The 17,316-nt window shown below is 43.3% G+C and overlaps 1 pseudogene; it reads left to right on the forward strand.

Moving 5' to 3' along the window:
* Positions 1–1,127: 1,127 nt before the first annotated feature.
* LOC136451586 (receptor kinase-like protein Xa21) lies at positions 1,128–16,565 on the forward strand (annotated as a pseudogene).
* The last annotated feature ends 751 nt before the right edge of the window (positions 16,566–17,316 follow it).

Genomic DNA, 17,316 nt, shown 5'->3' on the forward strand with positions numbered 1-17,316 from the left:
TCTCTCCAATCGTGAGACGGCTAGACAAATCATGGGACCCATTCGTCATCAAATGGCGTGTAGCCAGAGTTGCCGACATGATATTCTCCCTCCTGCTCCCTCTCTCCTACGTGGACATATTAAAGAGAGCACTAAGGCTATTCTCAGTGCTAATTTCTTTACACAGTTTCCAAAAGTGAGATTTGGATGATTAAATAAAATAAAATCAAGAGTGTACAATTCCATTTACAGTTTCGTAGGTGTTATGAAATGAAATGCTCTCGGTAAAGTTTCACTTATTTTCCAACATATGGGAGTGAAACAAAACAATCCCAGTGGAGTTTCATTCAGCGTCCAATGCATTAATAACAGTGCACACTGAGTTTTATCCGGATGAAATGAAACTCATCTCCTCTCTCTTCTTATAATTTCTGTGTCACGTCATTATATTTTTTTCCTAATGTGTCTCCTTATTGAGTGAGAATGAATTTGCATGCATGTGCCCTAACTATGTGGTCTTCGCACATCGTTAGCAGGTGTGGGACCTGGTCTGGTCGTGCCCCATTACTAACGACCCAAAGGACTAGAATAATGATATGTTTGCACCACAATACTAAAGGAAAGGGAGAAAATCCTCGCAAAAAGAACAAAAAGAGTAGGTCGGTGAAAATCCTCGCAAAAAAAGAACAAAAAGAGTAGGTCGGTATGTTTCTAAGGACTCTTTTGCTCCATCAAAGGCGCGTAAATACACACACTAAAAGAAGTCAAGTCTTTCAGTCGTCGCTACTGATGCGTGTAACCAGTGTTGCGTGCAATTATATATTGAGATTATTTAGGCCAGCGTCATGATCATGGTGATTAGCAGCCGTGCAAAAGTGTATGATATGGTGCGGTGGTGCCTGGACCACCAGCACAGCTGAGGAACGCACTTAACAGGGCAATAGAGACGTTACAGGGTTATAGAGCAAAATGCCGAGTATATCTCAAGTTGCTTGGGGCAACCGGCAAGGCTCATTCAGTGTCACTGATGCATCATTAGAGACGTCGCAGTATAAATAGCACCCCCGAGCAGTGTCTACTTAGCAAAAAAGTACTACTGCTGTTTGTTGGTCGATTACAGCATATATAGATACCAAAAACCATCCAACATGGGTGGCATGGCGCAGCGCTCGCCGGGCTTCGTGCTGCTGCTATCCTCCTTGGTCACCGTCTCCGCACTCAGTGCCATAGAAGGTGACGAGGAGGCCACGCTGCTGGCTTTCAAGGCAGCGGCAATCAGCAGCGGGTACAACGACCCGCTTGCTTCATGGAACCGCAATACCACCAGTGGGTACTGCAGCTGGGAGGGGGTCAGGTAACGAGACACAGCGCTATAAGAAGGAGGTGGGGCCAGGGCGCTAGACACGAGGTTCGACGCCACCACTAACTCACCAAAGAAACCCTAGAATGCCCCATCCGATCGCGGGCGCGCTGCAGTGATGGGAAGCACCGCCGGACGCATCGCTGTTCTCAGGACTCCACCGCGCCTACGCTGCTACGACACCGGCGGCCACGTCGCTGCGACGCCATGGCCGCAACTGCCCTAGGGCAAGGTACACTAAGAAAGTTTCCCCATCTAAGTTAAGTTTACCCCCCTGATCTATGATTTTAGAGGTACAAAATCTCTCAATGGTACCAGAGCTAGGCCATCTAGTGCGTAGATCGCGTGTTGGGGTAGAAAAGAAGAACGATTTTAGAAAAAAGATGAACAGTGGGTTCGGATTTGGCCGGTTAGGGTTTGGCCGAACCCTAAGACCTAACCCTAGAGAAAGAAGCAAGGATGGACGAGACAGGGGCCTACCTGGGGCTCACCTGCCGTGGTCACCACCGTCGGCGTTGCTCAGAAGTCGCACGGGAAGAACCACCCAGGCCGGGAGGTCACGCCACTACGCGGTCTACGCCTCGGGCTTCGGGGTCAAGGGCATTGCCACAAGGCCACTCGACCGCGGCGAGCTCACCCTCGGGCGAGCTCACGCGCCGGCGAGGGGCCCCGCGGCGGCGCCGTCACTTTTCCCTGGCGGTCACGGGCAGCCACCGCTGCTCCTCCGTCGCTCGGCTATGATGCTAAGAGAAGAAAGGGGAGAGGGAAGAGAAAGAAACGAGGAAGGAGAGCTGACCGGGATAAGCTCCGGCGGCGCCATCTCCTCACCGACGCCGATGGTCAGCGCGGCTGCCGCCGCTGCCGCTTGCGGCGCTGAAGAAGAGAAGGGTGGGGAAAATGAAATGAGCTAGGGTTTTTGGAACCGGCTGTCTCTCTAGTTTTGTTTAGCCGAAAATGAAGGGCAGCTGTCCGATGCTAATCGACAGCCTGGATCGTCGCGCGCAAGTGGGCTAGCAGGCCGTTCTCCCAGCTGGGCCGGTCTGCACACCTGGGCGCGCGGGAGCTCGCGCAGCGTGCATGGGCCGCAAGCGCAGGCGCTCCTGGGCCGCGCACTGCCACTGCGTTATGGGCCGCGCGCGAGTGCCTGATGGGTCGGGCCGAATGCACGGTTAAGGTTATAAATTTGTTTATTTATTTTCAGAAGTGAATTTTGATGAATTTTGATTAGTTTTTCATCTCTATTCAATTTTGAACCAATGAGATAAATTATTCAGAGAGTAGATGAGTACAATGAGATGCTTCTGAAAAGTAGATAAACAATTTTTCATATTTCCGCTGCAAAGTTTAATGTTGATTATCTTCTAATTAAATTCGAACCAACGGGAGAATTTGATTTGAAGAGCAGTTATATTTAGTAAATTATGTTTATCCTCTAATTAAATTGGAACCAACGGAAAAATTTAATTAGAGTAGGCCATTTTTTGTTTAAGTCAAATTATGGTATTGTCATTTTCTGACCAACGTTGATGATGGCAATATTGTAATGAGTTCAAGTTTGAGGTTTAAATCTCTGATAAATTTCACACCAACATGGCCAATTTTTCAGAGAGTAGATAAGGACCAAGAAATGCTCCTGAACTAATAAAATATATTTTATTAACATGTTTCCGCTGCAATGAAGTTGATTATCTTCCAATTAAATTTGAACCAATGGGAGAATTTAATTTTGAAGAGTAGTTATATGGATTTCAAGTTAATTTCTGAGTTTTATGCATCAATTCTATTTTCCGCCCAACGGTGATGTAGAATTGATGCAGAAGCATATTGTATGTCTTATTTTTTTTAACCGACGAGATCACTCGGCTGCATGCCAACGGGCTGCAATGCTGGGGTATGTGAATGAAAAGGCTTGAGTCAAGCCAGTTCAGGACAATTTTTTGTTAGTTTACTAATTTTCTGATTAAATTGGAACCAACGGGAAAATTTAATTAGAAAATAAAGTATAAGTAAATGTTTTAGTCGTCATGACTAAGTTTTTCGTATAGATGTATCCCGCATGGGGAGAAGTTTTGGCATAGTACTTATGCCAGTCAATCCTACATATTGGGAGAAGTTTTGTGATGATTCACATGTTTTGTATCCCGCATAGCGAGAGAAGTATGGGTAGCTCTTAGGCTATCCTAGTATTGAACATGGCACAATAGAAATGCATCGTCATGGTCAATATTAACCAAAGGATAAGGAAAAGATGCAAGCATGACTTGCAAAAGTACTGCTAATGAAAGACCTCGTTGAGTTCTTAAAGTGAATTAAGAAAAGTGTACTCCTAAATGGATCAAGAAATAACTTTGTTTACATGACACAATCATGTGAATGAAGTAAGTTATAAGTGTCTCCTCGTTTACAGGCTTTCTGAATAGTTATCAAAATTATGGCAGTAAAGTTCATGCCATATTTCGAGGAGGAGAATATAAAGATCAATTAAGAAAGGTACTCTTTATTAAGAGTGAGATAAAGATTAATTAAGATGAATGTGACCGTCGGAGGAGTACAGCGGTTACAAAAATGATACCCCTAAGCAGAGAAATAGCTAAATTCCTAGATTTTTTAAAGTTATGACAGAAAAATAGCGTAGTCAGTCTCAAATATGTTATGGTGGTGCTTAAAGCGCCATATGATTTTTTAACGGATTAAACCCAAAATAAGATATTTGAAGATACACTATCTTTAGAAAAGATGGGAAGATCTGGGGGAGCATGGTATGTAGAGGTATGTAGAGACCTAAGACTTGAAGAGAAGTGGGACTACGTACCCACTTTAGTGATTCAAAATAACGAATTTCTCAATACCTGTTGATGTTGTATGACTTATACAACACCTACTGTTGGCTTTTTGAAGAAGATGAATAATGTAAACAAGGATCTTGTCATACAGGAGCCTGTAGAATCAATTGCCTCTTGGCAATGAAGAGCAACAACAGCCCCATATGAAAGTGCTAGTAGCTGAGGCCCTAGAAGGTCTCAAAGAATTAGTAAACCGGTTTTCTGATGACTATAAAGTCTATGTTAGTAAAGAAATTCAAATGAAGGGTGATCCCACCTCATTTGAAGATGCCATGAGAAGCGTTTACTCGTTTAAATGGGAAGAAGCTATGAAAGTTGAAATGTATTCGATGAGTACCAACGATGTTTGGGACTATGAAGTAATTTCTAATGGAGTCAAAACAGTAGGTTGTTAATGGGTCTACAAGATAAAATGTGACTCCAAAGGGAATGTAGAAAGATATAAAGCATGACTTGTGGCAATATGCTTTACGCAAAGAGAATGAATAGGTTACAATGAGAGTTTTCTCTTTAGTCTTATGTAAGGATTCTTTTAGAATCATAATGGTGTTAATGGCACATTAAGATTTAGAGTTACATCAGATGAATGTAAAGACGACATTCCTTAACGGGGATTTGTATGAAAACATTTACATGGCACAACCCAAAAGGTTTTGTCATGGAAGAAAAGAACATATGGGATGCCACCTGTGGAAATCCATTTATGGGTTAAAAGTAAGTCTCTAGACAGTAATATTTGAAGTTGATGAAATGATAAGAAAGTTTGGGTTTAAAGAAAATGAGAAGGACAATAGCGTTTATACGAAGTTCAAGAATGGAAAATTCATTTTCCACATCCTGTGAATAGATGACATTCTACTAACTAGTAGTGATGTTAATCTGTCATTGGAGAAAAAGAAGTTTTGTCCTCAAGTTTCAATGTGAATGTTCTTGGTGAAGCTTCATTGGTTCTAGAAATTGAAATTCACCGAGATAGAAGATAATGGGGTATTAGGACTATCGCAAAGGCATACTTAGAAAAGATTCTAAAGAAATAAAGTATGCATGCGAGTAAACCTACGCCTGCTCCTAAAGTTAAGGGTAATAGATTGGGAACTTTAAGTGTTCTAGGAACTGATATGAGATCGATCAAAAGAATATGGTTCCATATGCTACAGCTGTTGGAAGCTTGATGTGTGTACAAGTACAAGTAAGAACTTACCCTGATGTAGTTTATGTATCTGGGATATTTTGGCAGAAGTCCAGTTCAGATATAGATCACTAGAATGGAGTTGAGAATGTTTTGCAATTTTGCAAAGTATCATAGGCCTCATGCTGAGTAAGAAAGAACAAGTACTCTCAAATTGTTGAGGGTACAAATGTTAAGTCTTGGCGAGATGTGTAGTGAAATCCACAGCAGTTGCTAACACTTGCAGTTGGAGTATTATTGTCGAGAAGCTCCAAAGAAACAGTTGTGGCGTCATCAGTGATGCATACCATAGTATAGCTTGGCATGAGGCTTAAGGAACATGCAAAAGGAGGTTAAGGAAATATGTACCCGGATTTAACAATGGTAGACATCAGCAATAACCATTTAAAGTAAGTTAACTCCTAAGACAACAAGTCAAGTGTACTGCCAAACACATTGACACTAAGGTATGTGTTGTAAAGGAGAAAATCCAGAATCATTTTGAAAGCATTGAGCACATAAGTACCGAGTAAGTACTTGTGGATCCGCTTACCAAAGGCTAACCACCCAGTGTGTTCAGAGAACACACAGTCGACATGGGTTTATGGGAAAGCCTATGATTTCTGGATACTAAGGGTCTAGTTGAGTATCTGTTTCAAAACAGAGAGGTGCGTTGTAGCTGTTTAATCTAATGGCAACATACCATGACGATGAGGCACGCTCTATGCACTGATCTGTGATGGAATAGGAACAAGATAAAGTAAGTAAGTTAAGTTTAAGTCATAAGGTGAGATCAAGGGGGAGAATGTTAGAATTGATCTCATCCGACTCGGTCCAACGACTGAGTCGGACCCCTTGATCGTGTCCTGATTGGGGGACACACAACCGACCACTGGTCGGTGAGCCCCTGTCACACAGCGCTATAAGAAAGAGGTGGGGGCTAGGGTGCTAGACACGAGGTTCGACGCCGCCACTAACCCACCAAAAAACCCTAGAATGCCCCATCCGATCGTGGGCGCGCTGCAGTGATGGGAAGCACCGCCGGACATGTCGCTGTTCTCAGGACTCCACTGCGCCTGCACTGCTACGACACCAGCGGCCACGTCGCTGCGACGCCATGGCCGCAACTGCCCTAGGGCGAGGTACACTAAGAAAGTTTCCCCATCTAAGTTAAGTTTATCCCCCTGATCTACGATTTTAGAGGTACAAAATCTCTCAGTTGTTTCATATGTTTACATGAATCCCATGGATCCACTTGGTAAACGAACCTTCAACATTGCTGTCTCAACAATATTTTGGCTACATGTGGAACCAAAGAATATCACTGTGAAGAGTAGAACCAAGGATTTTATTTCTTCCTATGAATTTCTGTTTTTAGGCTTGCCATATCCTGACCAAAGAGATGTAGCAGTAGCCAGTAGAGATGCACGACATCAAAGATCCAAACATTGTGTTTCCTATTACCTTTAGAAAGCCCCAATTGCAGACATTTGCTAGAGCAATGATAACAGCAGAAGGTAGATTAGAAATTTAGGATAAGTTGTGAACTAAAACAACTAAAGCCGTATATGCAATCAGGATTGAAGTCTCTCTTTTGGATTTATATGTTTATCATAACAGTGTAAAAGGGAAAGTAAAATGCCATGCAAATTTACCTTCTTAAGATATGAAATGCTTGAACTTCTACAGAAGTGGGCATATCATCCATATATGCTTACTCCACATCCTCACATTATTTTGAGGAAAATGACTGGTGCTCTACCTGTATTAAAGCACATCCTCATATCAATCAAGGATGAAAATATGAAAAATGCTTGGCTTGAAAAAATTAGACATGCATTCCAAACGAATACAGTTTTTTTTAAAAAGCGAATACAGATTCAGAAAAATCACCCAGAACAAAAGAACGATGAAGTTTCCACTGAAATTTAATCAATAAAGAAGCAGGCTACAGCTTAGAGTGACAATGTTTATATGGCAATCGGGGTGCATGCAGATGAGAGCATCGCAAAATCTAGAATTTCAGAAAACATCATATTGTCTTCATTATTGGTAGCCATGCGCTAGTGCCACCCCATGCACATTGTCAGGTAAACCTCCATGCAGCAGACGTTCAGATCAGCAACGAACAAACATGGCAGTAAGACAATGTTGGAAATTATAAAATGCCAAGCAAGTTATACCACATATGTCAAAATTTGTGGCACTGTAAAATACTCAATCGCACTGTAAAACAGCTTCATACACATTCTGAAGATTCAGAACGCAAATGGTGCCCAGACTTACTTCTCGCGTTGCGAAAGCAGTGCGACTGCAACAAATAAGTAATTGTTCTCTCCAGGCAGATCAGCACAAGAATCAACAGAAAAATAAAGAACCTGCTGCAATTTGTAGAATCAACAAATGCAAAGAGACATGGACCAGGTTGGCAGAGTAACTATAATTAGTGCAGAATCAATAAATGCAAAGAGACAAGGACGAGCTTCGCATTCCCAAAGACCAAAGTAGTGTATAACTGCAAGAAAATTCAGAGTTCCAACCAAACAATGCAATTAGCAAATAGCAATCACAACATTCTGTTTGAGAAATTGATCATATGTATAAGTAATAATCAATTGACAACAAAGCACAATTCAATCATACAGATCATGTAAACAGAAACCACTAGTATCCTATATCGACGAAAAGACATTGCTCCAAAACTAGAAGCGGCACTGACGATCCCTGTCTCAACCAAAACAACACACAAACCAACAGCGTACCCCTCACTCCCATCTCTCTGCTGCCGCTGCTACTACGGAAGTTAGAATGACTTCTAATTTGGAATGGAGTATGCAATTTAAAATAGAGGGATTCTAGTTTTCATCTTTCCTAATAATTCTACAAAAGTAGCTCTGTCTACATGGTGGTTCTGATTGTTGGAGCACTAAATTTTAGCCCATGAACAAGTGACCATCATCAGCAAACACTGTAAAAGATGTCAGTATAATAATAAATTAATAATGGAAAGTTGTATGGTCACCAATCAGTATCAGGCCAAGGAATTTCCACACAAGGTGCCATCGAGGACGACTGCGATAGTGAGTCGCGGTAGGACAGGGCCATGGCTCCGCGTTTGGCAGGTGTTGACCAACTCGGTATTCGGCTTGTTCGCTGGTTGGTTTTTGGGCTAGTTTGAGCTGGCTGGTGCCAGTTTGTTGAGAGAGAAAAACACTATTGGCTGGCTAGTTTGGGCTGGCTAAAACCAACAACCGAATAGGTTGATTGACTTGGAGTCAACAACGAACGCTGACGTAGAATGCAACCCCACATGTACTCCTACATGTCATGGCGCGCGGCAATGATGACTTCGCTGTTAGTGTTTTTAACTAGATAATGTAAATATGGCATCAGCAAGCTGTGGGCTCATTAGAAAGGCGCAGAGCGCACATTCTTTTGAGTTCTGAGGAGGCGAAAGAAAGAAAGAAGAGAGCAGCTGGGCACTCATTTAGTCGGCTATGTATTTCAGTCGGCTTCCACTCATTTACAGCTGCAGCAGCTACGAGCCAGAGAGAAAAACTCTGTAGAAAAAGCAAAAGAAGCAGCTGCAGCGCTGAAAAAAAGAAGAGCCGAGCCAAGTCTTCCCGGTCGTCTCTGGACCCTGGTCTTCAGTCTTCACAGTACAATCAATCAGTCATGGCTATAGTTGTACTATACAGTATACTTGGCCATCAGGCCAGCCCGGCTCGGCACGGCCCAGGCATGGGCCAGGCACGGCCCGGGCACAGGCCAGGCACGGCCTGGAGGATGTCGGGCCAGCACGGCACGCCGTGCCTCCTGTGCCGTGCCGCTGCGGGCCTCGTGCCTTGCCATCAGCCCAAGCACGGGCCTGTGGGCCTAAATCCGTGCCATGCCGGCCTGCTAGGCACGGCCAAATCACCGGCCCGAGGCCCGTAGGATTCAAAACACATCAAAAAATTCATCTCAACAAGAAGTATTCAAATTTGAAGTATTTTTTTCCCAGAAGAGCTTCAAACCAAAACCAAAACCAAAACCATACACACAGAGAACAAGAGGAAATTAAAAGGATAACTAAGCTGTGTGCAATGCTGCCTCATTAAAAACCTTTCTGGATAAAACTCACCCTTGTGAGAAACCCCAAAAAGGGAAAAAGAGTGCAACACAGCTCTAGTTATAAGTCTTAAACATGTTCAAAGGTTTACATGATACATCACAGATACAGATCATAATAAAGTCTTAGGCTCTCAGCTCACCTCTCAAGTCTCAGTCTCTCACTGTCTCAATCTCAACGCTCAACTCAAGAACCACCAGATGCAGAAGCCACAGATGCAGATGTGCTAGCAGAAGAAGCCCCAGAAGTAGATGCATCTTCATCAAGATAGAGATGCTCGAAGGAGTCTACCAGTTCTTGGTTGTCAACATCATGCTACAGTCTTCTTTCACCCAGCTCCCAATCTTTTATGCAAGCAAGCATCTCCACATGTTCAGGCAATAGTCGACGGCACCACTCCTCAAGTATTCTTCCTGTCAAGCTGAACCAAGATTCTAAAGACACTATTGAAATAGGAACTGACATAATGTCTCTAGCCATGATAGAAAGCACTAGATATGTTAGCTTATGGTCACATCACCAGAGAAGTAGATCAAAGTCATCCTCATATGTAGTGACATTGTCACTGTCTAGATAAGTAGATAGCTCACATGCAGTAGCAGAAGTAGATAAAGAAGGACTAGGAGCAAAGGCAGGGGAAGGTTCAACAACACCAGATGCTCTAGGGCCTCCAAAAATTCTTCCCCATGCCTGCTTCCTCTTACCTGTGATGCTTGCAGGATGTGCAGCACTCCTTTGAGACCTAGCTGCACCAAACTTTTCTTCATACTTGTTAAACTACTTGAAAATTTTAGTTTTCACAATACCATAATAAGAACTATAGTCAAAACCAGTTTTTTGTTGCATTATGGTAAGAACATTAAATAAACCTCTTATTTTACCTCTAGGATCAAGAATGAATGCAAATGAATACAGCAGAGGTATGTCCTTCCAGTATTTTAGGTATTTAAGCTTCATAGGATAGACAATAGAAAACAGATTCAGATCCTTTGAACTTTCATGCAAATGAGTTATAATATCTAGCAGATGGTGGTGCAGAATAAGTGGACTAGTTGGATAGTAAACACCAGAAAGAGTGACTGTGGAGTCATAAAAAACTTCTAGGAATTCAAGTATTTTATCAGCAATATACCAGTGACTTGCAGTTAACAACGTTGAGCCATAGTTGGAATTAATGAACACAGAAAAACATCCTTATATGGAAGCAGGTGTTTAAGCATAAGATATGTAGCATTCCATCTAACATCCATATCCAAACCAAACTTTCTAGGTCTAACACCTTAGCAATGCAAAAGTTCTTGAACAAAGCAATCCTTTGATTAGATGAATTCAAAAAGTTAATAGCAGTTCTAAAATCCTCAGTGTAAGGTTTGAACCTTTTTAAGCCAGATTTTACTATCAGATTAATAATATGGCAAGCACAACATTGATGCACAAGATGATACTTAACCTTATTAGGATCTGAAGGTGTAGGTGCAGGTTCAGAACCCAGATAACCAGCAAACATAGGTGTTAATGTTTCCATAGCCTTAGCATTGGAAGAAGCATTGTCAAGAGTAATAGAGAACACCTTGTCAAGCAAACCAAATTCTTCAATCACACAAGCAACTTTTTCTGCAATATTCTCACCAGTATGTTTTACCTCAATCAAGCGAAGACCAATTACCTTTTTCTGCAACTCCCAGTCAGCAGTCACATAATGAGCAACAACACTGATATAGTCTTACTTTGCATTACTAGACCAAATGTCTGATGTCAGACCAACAGAAGAAGCACCAGACAACACACAGTTCTTAATTATATTACGTCATTCATTAAAAAGTTTGCCAAGATCTCTAGTGGTGGTCTATCTAGAGACCTTAACAAACCTAGGATTATGAGCTCTAACAATGTATTCTTCCCAAGCATCAGTCTCACCAATTCCTAAAGGCAAATCAAGCTTAGCAATCAAATGACATAATTCAGATCTAGCAACTTCAGGTTTATAATCCTAGTTATAAACAGAACCATCAGGATTGTATGAAAGCCTAGATTGAACCCTAGCACGTTGATCAATTTTAATCCTACATGATTTTTGGTGCCTTTTTAAGTGACTAGTGCTAGCAGCAGATCTAGCAGACAAGGTAGATTTGCACATCTTACAAACAGCCTTGGTGCAAATTCTAGAACCATTAATAACCTCATAGATCTTCTCAAAATCAGACCACACAGGCGATTTGCGCTTACTAGTGTTACCTGTACCAGCAACCAAAGGAGCAGAGCCATTGGAGTTCGTAGTCACCGTCACCCCTTCGCCACCGTCCGCATCCACATCAATCGGAGCAGTAGAGCCGTCCCCAAGATCGATACCAAACAACGCAGCAGCGTCGGCTTGAGTGTCGTCGTCGTTCTCGCCCTCTAGGGCCAGGCCAACCAGCAGGAGGCCATCCTCATCGGCCATGGTCGCCTCTCCAGCCCTGTTCCTTGATGGTGCGGGTGGCCGCCTTGCTTGCTCTAAGCCGCAGCTAGAAGACGATGCATCGGCTACCGACCTGCGAAACAATGGAAGAAGAAGAAATCAGAAGCATACATTGAAAGAAAAAGAAGAAATTAGAACATGGTTAGGGGTTAGGGTTAGGGTTTCACCTGCGCAGCCGGAGCCTGGTGCCGGAGAAGACGACGAGCACCCAGAGTCTAGAGAAGACGACACTTAGTCAGCAACGACGGCGAACGGTGGAGGAGGGACAAACAGAGACAACCAACTCACATAATCAATGAGATCTAGAGGGGAGATAGGGAGAGGGAGAAGGGAGAGGCAGGGATGGAGGGGAGGACGCTGGCGGGAGGCGGATCATGGTCACCAGAGTCGGCATCGGAGACGGCGAGGCGTCACTGGCCACTGCGTTTGAGAGCGGCGCTGCGGCTGGTGGTGGTGGGATGCGAATGGGCGAATGGGGAATTGGGGATTAGGGTTAGGTTATGAGCGGGAGTGCGGGACTAAGGGGAGGCTAGGAGGGGGGCACCGCATCGGCCGCCTTTTATAGGTGGGGTCTAGGGTGGCGGCGTGGGGGGAGCCGTTGGCGAGCTGGCCTAGGCATGGCATGGCGCTGCGTGCCGGGCCAGCCTGACCTCGGTGGCCTGCGGGCCAGGCTGTGCTCATGTCGGGCCAAAAGGCCGGGCTTTGGGCCAGGCTGCCAGGCCTCGGGCTGCATGGCCAGGTATACTATACAGTGAGAGCAGCTGTGCACCAGCAAGCATTAACCACTAGCTCATCGCCGCCTTCTTGACCATTCGTTCTCCTGCATGCCCCAACCAAAACGTCTTTATATATTACAGCTGGGATTCGCAGTATAAATAACACCGCCAACCACCTTTCTACTTATCAAAGACCTAGGAGTCATTGTTTACACTCACCATGTACCAACTACCAAAGCAGCCGACATGGCACTACGCTCGCTGAGCTTGCTACTCCTGCTGCTATCCTCCTCAGTCACCATCTCGGCACTCACCACCACCGTAGAAGGCGACGTGGAGGAGGCCTCGCTGCTGGCCTTCAAGGTAGCGGCGATCAGCACCGGGCACAACAACCCGCTTGCTTTGTGGAACCGTAGTACCATGGGTGGGTACTGCAGCTGGGAGGGGGTGAGGTGTCGGGGCATAGACCGCCGAGTGGTGGTGTTGAGCCTCCCGTCCCATGGGCTCACCGGCATCCTATCGCCTGCCATTGGAAACCTATCGTCCTTGAGGACTCTTGACCTGAGCTCCAATGAAATCAGTGGGAACATCCCTGCGAGCCTCAGTCGTCTGCACCGCCTCCATACACTCAACATGACTTGCAATGCCTTCTCTGTCCCGCTCCCGGCCAACTTGAGCTCTTGCACTAGCCTAATGATCACAAAAATCAGCTTCAACAATCTCAGCGGGAACGTGTCCCCTGGGCTTGGTGACAAGCTGAAGCACCTCCAGCTTCTCAACCTAAAGAACAGCAGCCTCACTGGAGCGATACCGGCATCGCTGTCCAACTTATCATCATTGAGTATTCTAGACCTTGCATTCAACCAGCTTGAGGGTACTATCCCAGCCAGCATTGGCGTCCTCAAGGAACTTCAGTTTCTTGATCTCGGCTTCAACAACCTCTCTGGCGAGCCCCCAATATCCCTTTACAATTTGTCTTCCTTGGAAATGTTGTAGATTCAGTGGAACATGCTTAGTGGTAGCATTCCTACTGATATCGGCAGTAGGTTCCCCAGCATACAACTCCTTGACTTTGGGGCAAACCAGTTCACCAGGACCATCCCTGCTTTAGTCTCAAACCTCACGTTGCTCCAGGTACTCCGCATCCCGCAGAATATGCTCAGTGGATATGTGCCTCGCACCTTGGGGAAACTATGAGCTCTGCAAGAGCTAACCTTGTTGAACAACACACTACAAGCTAACGATAGGGAGGGGTGGGAATTTATCACTTCTTTGTCAAACTGCAGTCAGCTCAAAATATTAGAACTCTATCACAACACCGCTTTCACAGGATAGCTACCAAGCTCAATAGTGAATCTCTCAACAACCCTGCAAAGCCTCCGCTTGGACAATACTGGCATTTAGGGAAGCATCCCCTTCGCAATCGGCAATCTATTGGGCCTTGAATTCCTTTGTATTTTTGATACTTCTATAGATGGAGAAATTCCAGATAGCATCGGCAAAGTAGGAAACTTGACCGTGCTTGGTTTGTTTAATACTAACTTGTTAGGACAAATACCTTTGTCTATTGGAAACCTCTCAAAACTAGCTATCCTTGATGCATATCAGTGCAATCTAGAGGGACCGCAATCTAGAGGGACCAATTCCACCAAGCATAGGGAAGTTGAAGAGTATATCATCCCTTGATTTGTCACTGAACCACCTGAATGGCTTGATTCCTATGGAGATTTTCGAACGGCCGCTTCTTACTTTAAGTGACTTAGACTTGTCATACAATTTACTATCAGGACCTCTCCCCTCTCAAGTTGGTAGCTTAGTGAACCTTAACACACTGGTTCTATCAAGGAACCAATTATCTGGCAAGATACCTGAAAGTATTGGGGAGTGCATCGTGCTGCAAGAACTTTGGTTGCACAATAACTTATTTAACAGAAGCATACCTCAATATCTAAACAAGGGTCTAACTACACTCAACCTGTCAGTGAATAAGTTGTCTGGTACTATTCCAGATGCCATTGGAAGTATCAGTGCCTTGGAGCAATTGTGTTTGGCATACAACAATTTTTCAGGACCAATTCCAGCAGTTCTTCATAACTTGACATCATTGTCAAAGTTGGATCTGTCCTTCAATGATCTGCAAGGGGAAGTGCCAGAGGAAGGGATTTTCAGAAATCTAGTTAACCTGTCGATCACCGGAAATAACAAGCTTTGTGGGGGAGTACCCCAGCTTCATTTAGTTCCATGCAAGACAGATTCTGTGAAAAAGAACATAAGAGGGAAATTGAAGTATCTTAAAATAGCACTACCAGCAACCTTTGCACTCTTATTATTAGCTATTGTCATTGCACTCTTGATCTATAGGAAGCAAAGAAGAAAGCAGAAGGGTGCACTCAAACCATCAATGGTTGAGGAACAGTACAAAAGAGTTTCTTATCATGCTTTATCAAACGGAACCAATGGATTCTCAGAAGCCAATTTGCTTGGCAAGGGAAGCTTTGGGACAGTGTATAAATGTGTTTTCAAGCTGAGGGAACTGTTGTAGCTGTAAAGGTTTTTGACCTTGAACAATCTGGTTCTACTAGAAGTTTTGTAGCTGAATGTGAGGCACTAAGAAGGGTGCGCCACCGCTGCCTCATGAAGATCATCACATGCTGCTCAAGCATCAATGAACAAGGTCAGGATTTCAAGTCATTGGTTTTTTAGTTCATGCCAAATGGTAGCTTGAATCATTGGCTCCATATAGAATCTGGCATGCCCACTTTGAACAATACTCTTAGCCTCACACAAAGGCTCGATATCGCTGTCGATATCATGGATGCATTGGACTATCTTCATAATCACTGCCAGCCACCAATCATCCACTGTGATCTCAAACCAAGCAACATCCTTCTTACAGATGACATGAGTGCCCGTGTTGGAGATTTTGGCATATCTAGAATCATTTCAGAAAGTGAAAGTATGATTCTGCAAAATTCCAATAGCACAATTGGCATAAGAGGCTCCATTGGCTATGTCGCTCCTGGTAAATTGTATGTTTTTTATTTTTTCTCGATTCCAAATCCATCTATAAATATGGCATGCTAATCAATACTTCCTTTTTCTTTTGCACAATAATAGAGTATGGTGAAGGTTCTTCCATCACAACTTTTGGCGATGTTTATAGCCTTGGCATATTGCTGCTCGAGATTTTCATAGGGAGGAGCCCAACATATGATATGTTTAGAGGTTCAATGGATCTACATAAGTTTTCAGAGGATGCTCTTCCAGATAAAATCTGGGAGATAGCCAATACGACAATGTGGCTGCACACTGGCACCTAGGACAACAATACAAGAAACATAATTGAGAAATGTTTGGTTCTTGTCATTTCTCTTGGGGTATCCTGCTCAAGAAAACAACCTAGAGAGAGGACACTCATACATGATGCGGTCAATGAGATGCATGCTATTAGAGATTCATACCTCAAGTTTGCCAGAACTCTTGTGGTGCAGGATGGAGTAGGAACGATTTTTCTGTAATTTTTAAACAATAGTGAATACAGTAGAGCTAAAGATGGGCAAGATGTTTGCAGGTGATAATTAAATAAATTAATTGAATGTGTCTATGATGCTTCAATTCTATTCTGTTGTCCTTACAAATCTGCATTTCTTAATATCAGATTTAATGCAAATGGATTATTATGTGAAATACAACAATTGGTACATAAATCAAATAATAGAAACTTTTTCGCCTGTAGTTTGCTCAATGGTATAGTTGAACTCTAAAATCAGTTATCTCTGGACATTTTATAGAGTATGGGGGTGTTCTGGTGCTATTGTTTGATATGTTTACATGAAGCCCAATGAGTCCACTTGGTCAAAGAACCTTTAACACTGCTGTCTCAACAATATTTTGGCTACATGTGGAATCAAAGGATATCGTTGTGAAGAGTAGAACAAAGGATTTTATTTCTTTCTATGAATTTCTGTTTTTAGGCTTGCCATATCCTGCTCAAAGAGAGATGTAGCAGTAGACAGTAGAGATGCACGACATCAAAGATTCATACGTCGTGTTTCATGTTACCGTGACGTGAGAAAACACCAATTGTAGACATTTGCTAGAGCAATGATCACAACTGAAGGTAGATTAGAATTTAGGATATGTTGTTAACTAAAAGAACTAAGCTGTATATGCAGTCAAGATTGAAGGCTTATCACAACAGTGTAAAAGGGAAAGTAAAAGGCCATGTAAATTTACCTTCTTAAGATATGTAATGCTTGAACATCTACAGAAGTGGGCATATCATCCATATATGCTTACTCCACATCCTCACATTATTTTGAGGAAAATGGCTGGTGCTCTGCCTGTATTAAAGCACATCCTCATATCAATCAAGGATGAAAATATGAAAAATGCTTGGCTTGAGAAAGTAGACATGCATTTCAAATGAATAGTTGGAAGCACACACAGAACCGGAAGCAGGTTCAGAATAATCACACAGAACAAAAGAACGATGAAGTTTCCACCGAAATTTAATCAATAAAGGAGCAAGCCATAGCTCAAACTGACTATGTTTATATGGCCATCAGGGTGCATGTAGATGAGAGCATCACAAAATCTAGAAATTCAGAAAACATTGTCTTCATTATTGTTAGCCATGCTCTAGTGGCACCCCATGCACATTGTCAGGGAAACCTCCATG

Source organism: Miscanthus floridulus, chromosome 5 (genome assembly GCF_019320115.1).
Source record: "Miscanthus floridulus cultivar M001 chromosome 5, ASM1932011v1, whole genome shotgun sequence".
NCBI classification, from domain to species: domain Eukaryota; kingdom Viridiplantae; phylum Streptophyta; class Magnoliopsida; order Poales; family Poaceae; genus Miscanthus; species Miscanthus floridulus.